The sequence below is a fragment of the Zootoca vivipara genome, chromosome 6 (genome assembly GCF_965207765.1).
Source record: "Zootoca vivipara chromosome 6, rZooViv2.hap1.1, whole genome shotgun sequence".
In the NCBI taxonomy this organism is placed as follows: Eukaryota; Metazoa; Chordata; class Lepidosauria; order Squamata; family Lacertidae; genus Zootoca; species Zootoca vivipara.
In genome coordinates this window covers 69334700-69340185 of record NC_142589.1, presented here as the reverse complement: position 1 = coordinate 69340185, position 5486 = coordinate 69334700, and positions in this window count along the sequence as shown.

The following is a 5486-nucleotide window of genomic DNA, read 5'->3' as shown; positions in this document are numbered from 1 at the left end:
TTGTATGGCTTTGTTGTATTTTCCCCCCATGTGTGACTCCTTTTAAGGGTGTTTTTTTTTTAAGCTTCTGGCCTTGCAGCACCTACTGGAATTTATTCAAATGTCCCTTTTGGCTCCCTGTAGTTCATCCACTCAGCTAGATAAACTTTATTTCGGCCATAGGCCCATAGTGTACTGCAACCAAGAATAAAACAGTATAAAGCCGACATACATAAAAACAATCAGACAAATTAAAAACATAAAAGAATCAGAACAATCAGGCAAAAATAGTTCCTCATACAAGGAACATTGTACAACTTTTTAAAAACGTTTCAAGTAGTTTTATGGGGTTTTTAGCTATGGTTAAAACGTTAGTGCATTGCAGGCCATCATTTTCCATTACTCAGCTCAGAAGGTTACTTGAATGATGTAACTTAGTGTCAGTAGTCGTAAAGTAGGTTATGCTGTTTTTTATAGGAGAGAACTGAAATCAAATATCTTGCTACAAGTAATGTTTTGGTCGTATCATCATCTTGCAGCAGGTATGTTAATTGGGTCTCCAGCGGTTTGTCCGTGATTTCCAGAATTAGAGGGTACAAGATTTTAGTCCGAGCGGGCGTATGCAGGGGGCAACAGAACAGTATGTGGTAGAGGGATTCTATTGTTCTGTTGTCACACGTGCATAAAACTGAGATTTGGCCTTTGGAAAACCTGTGCCCCAGGACATTGGATGGGAAAACATTAAATCTTGCTTTGGTGAAGGCGAATCTGTGGGCTGCGACAGAAAGAAAAGACAGGTACGATGGAATCTGATGCGTGGGCTGTATGCCTTGATTCAGTGGGGAACATGTTCCACCTCCCGTTATAATATTTTGATGGAAATCATAGTTATCTAGTTTTTGAATTATAGTTCTTTTGGCTGAGGGAAGATCTAATTTCAATAGGTCCGATGGGAACAATCCGTAGGACATAATTTTGGAGTGGATTTTTTTTGCCCAGGGACTAACAAAGTCGTCTCTCCAAAGACATTGAATGAGATGGTGATTGGGCAATCTATGCCACAAGGACAGCCAATAGCAGAAAATATGCTTCCATAAGGAGTTTTCTAACGAGGGAATTTTAAGTTCAAGGTGAATAGCTGCATTGCTCACGCACTGGGGCAATTTCAAAAGGCGTCTCAGAAATTGGTTCTGAATTGTTTCTAGGGGCGCCAGATTTACTGATGCTCCCCATAACGGGGCAGCATAAGCCATTGTCGCCACCACTTTAGCTTTAAATACCTTTAAGGCAGATGGTACATGTAAAGCCCCTTCCGAAAAGAAGAAACGCAGTAATGCGTTCGAAAGGGCTTTGGCCTTGTTTTGGAGGTAAGCAATATGCGCTTTCCAGCCCATGTTGTGTTGAAAGTGCACTCCCAGGTATTGAAATTTTTGAACTTGTTCGATAGGTTTCCCATCCAACATCCATTTGTACAACTTCCGACTTCTGGAAAAAATAAGCACTTTCGATTTAGATTGATTTATGGTAAGGAGGTTAGATTTACAGTACAAAGCAAAAATCTTAAGTGCCCTCCTTAAACCGATTCTAGAGAACGAGAGTATCACAGCATCGTCAGCATACAGCAATAAGGGGCAGCGATAATCCGCAAGGCGAGGAGCGTGGATAGCTAATTGTGACTCGGCTAGAGGTGTTCTCATGTCGCTTATAAATAGATTGAAAAGATAAGGGGCTAAAATGCACCCTTGTCGAACTCCTCTGTTGATGGGTACGGAGTTTGTGAGGTCACCAGTAGGTGTTATTCTCACCCTGGCGGTCGTCCCATCGTGGAGTTGGGTTATTAGCCACAATAACCTATCAATGCCCCAATGGGCCAATTTTCCCCATAATAGTTTTCTGGGTATGCTGTCGAACGCGGCCTTCAGATCTATGAAGGCAGCACAGAGTTGGCCCCGCTCAGAAGAAGAGTATTTCCGAGCTAAGTGGTATAAAATTACTGCATGGTCCGTGGTTGAACGGTGAGCTCTAAACCCAGCTTGTTCTGGGCCGATGAGATGGAGTTCCTCTGCCCACTGGGTCAGTCTAGTTAACAGAAAACGAGCGTATATTTTCCCGATAATCGACAGGAGACTGATGTTTCGATAGTTTCCCGGATCATCGGGGGGGCCTTTTTTGTGTATTGGGATGATGATGGCCTCCTTCCACGTTCTGGGCACGAGACCAGTAGCATTAATTGCATCAAAAGTTGCGGCAATTATGTTTGCCCACCAGGCTGGATGTAGCTTTATGGCCTCCGCCGGGATCAGGTCAGGCCCGGGGGCTTTGCCTATTTTTAGTTTCGAGATTAAATCTAGAATTTCATCAGGTTCAGTTTTGGGCCAAATGGGCAGGTGTTCGAAAGAAACGTCAGAATGGCAGGTAGAGGTCTCTGTCTGCGAGAAATATTTCCTCAAAAATTGCTCCCAGATCGGGGCGGGGATAACTGACAGGGGGCATTTCTTTGATCTTCTGTTTATCAGGCACCAAAATTCACGGGAGCTACGAGACCTTGAGGCTGCAAGTAGAGCCTGCCAGCGATTTTGCTGCCATTCACATTTGGCTCTTTTCTGTGCCTGCTTATATGCAATTTTAGCTTGTAAATAATTAGGGGGCAGTGATAGGGCGCCAGAGGTTTTATACTCATTATATATAGAACAAAGATGGAGTCTAGCTTGTTTGCACTGCAAATTAAACCAAGGAGCTCCAACCTTGAGCTGCACCCGATTAACCAAGTGGGCTGGAACCGTAAACAAAAGTCACATTATGATATGGGAACCAACCCCTAACTTCCCCTGGGTGTCACTGATGAGATCCGAATGCAAATAAGTCAAGGGTGAGCTCCTGCCTCTGTTGAGTGATGAGCTATGAGTGCATGCAGTGAGAACACTGAGGGGATGACTTACAGAAGGAACAGGAAACATCTGAGGCATAGCTGCCAAGTTTTCCCTTTTCTCGCGAGGAAGCCTATTCAGCATAAGGGATAACTTGGCAGCTATGATCTGAGGAAGTCCCACATGTAAGAACTGTTTTCAGTGGGATATATTCTTTAGGAAGACTGGAATCCTAGCCCCATTTATCTGGGTTATAAGTGTGTTTAGAATGGCAGTTTTACAGTGCAATCCTATACTAATGTCCACTCAGACGTAGGAATGTGTGAATCTGTTGTCAGTTCCTCATTTTCCCAATCTTAAGTTCAGTTTTTGATCTATCCACAAATCCGTTCGTAATTTTTTTTAAGTCCTCATGGAAATTCACCAGCATTTTGTTTAAAATTTCCACTACACATTTGTATGCAAGTTCCCTTAATATACACATTTTGCAAATACAATTACCGAACAAAAAACAGTAGCGTAAATTATTTCACGCACAGCTTACCCAGGTATATGAATTTTTGTATACATTACGTCACCGGAGAACTTCATTGCAAAAATTGGAGAACGCTGAATTTTGAAGGATTGCTGTACTGTATTTAACTTTGCATATTGTTTTGGAAAGTGTGAATTAGGTAGGTTCACCTTTGAATGTGAACTAGATTTTATTCCCCACCCCACCCCTACTCAGAAGTAAGTTCCACTGAGTTCAACAGGAGTTACTCACAGGTAATTTTATATAGGAGCAGATCACTGAGAAATTACAATCCCAAACAGGTGTTGATTTTCAAGTTTTGTTTTATTTTACCTACATTTGTGAAATGTAAAATACTAATAATAAAGGTGCAAGATTACTTATTCCGACAGCCAATACTTCAAGAAAGTTGCAATTCCTTTTGCAAAAGTCTGTCTGCATGGCCGGTGCAAGTGGCACCGCGGTTCCATTGAGGCCTAACTGCAAACTGAAAGCAATAAAGATTTGGAGTTTACTTATAAAGTTCGTAACTGCCCTTTCATGTTTTACAGCTGTTTCTACATTCCGGATATTTTACAGCAAAAAGCTAAACAGATAAACACCAAAACATTGCCAACTCTGATATAAACACAAAAACACTGCCAAAAATAAAAGAAATTAAAACAACACTTAAAAAAATTATAAACAACACACTTTTAATGTTTTTTTTTAAAAAAAGAGGAATCCCCTGAGCACACCCAGGTTCATATTTTTTGTTGTTGTTGTTTAGTCGTTTAGTCGTGTCCGACTCTTCGTGACCCCATGGACCATAGCACGCCAGGCACTCCTGTCTTGCACTGCCTCCCGCAGTTTGGTCAAACTCATGTTCGTAGCTTCGAGAACACTGTCCAACCATCTTGTCCTCTGTCGTCCCCTTCTCCTAGTGCCCTCAATCTTTCCCAACATCAAGGTCTTTTCCAAGGATTCTTCTCTTCTCATGAGGTGGCCAAAGTATTGGAGCCTAAGTATTGGTTCATATTTTAGACTCACTTAAACTTGACTACAGTAATTAAGCAGAGTTTCCTTCCGCTGTCCTGATGCTAAACACATTTGATTGGAATAAGCACATTTGTGTGTGTGTGTAGTAGAAAAATGAAGTAAAAACAATAACATGCTCCTCTGTAACCACACAGGTTAATACGCAGCTGTCCTCCCCAGCTATAAAATGTTTAATAAGAACAACTGCCACAACCATTTCCTGTCAGTCAGCGTTTGAAGGGGACCAAGGGTTTAGCCAGTGGTCACTGTGAAGGGTTGCATTTATCAAGGCCAAAGAGACATTCGGTATAACAGTTCACTAAATTCATTGGGCTGTTTTCCTTTTTTGAGGGGTGGGGTGGGGTGGGGGGTTACAGTGGACACATTAAGACTCTGCAGTGTTGGATGCTATCGATGGTTAGCCTTCAGAAAGGCTGCCGGTGCCAACTGCTCACCGAGGGGATTGAAATTTACAGGCCCTTTATAAGCAAACAGAACACCATCAACAGATGAGGAATGGATATCTTGGGAGAGGGCACTTCCTAAATTCTTTCCAATTCTGCAAGAAAACCTATGTCTACGTACCTGGTCTGAAAGGCTTCGGAGCTTTACAGGAGGAAGGCTGCAAAGTCCCACCGCCTCTTTTTCCACAGCAAGTTTACTGCCCTTAATGGCAGATAACTCTCTTCTGAGCATGTGCAGCAATACAATTCCCCCCTCCCCCCGTTTGCTCCCCAGAAATAATTAAGGGACAAGTTTCTGATGGTCGCAATTCTAATTCTTCAGTAAGAGAAGAAGTTGAAATAGTGCACACTGTTTCGTAGCGTGATAACTGATGGTTGGGATATTGGATTGTGTGTGTAGGGTGTGCGGCTGCCCCAGGGCATTTGGCTACTTGAGGCAAAACAAAATGGCTTCCCTGCCACTGCCGCCGCCACCTCCGCGTCCCCTGTCGCTGCTTCCTCCTCCATCACTGCCTGAGGTGACTGGAGGCAGCCTGAGGATGCCCTGGCATGCTGAAGGCAGCGGCTAGGTGGGGGAAAGGAGGCCAGAGAGGAGCAGGTGTACAGGGGAGCAGTGTCAAATACAGTGATTTTAACTGACTGAAA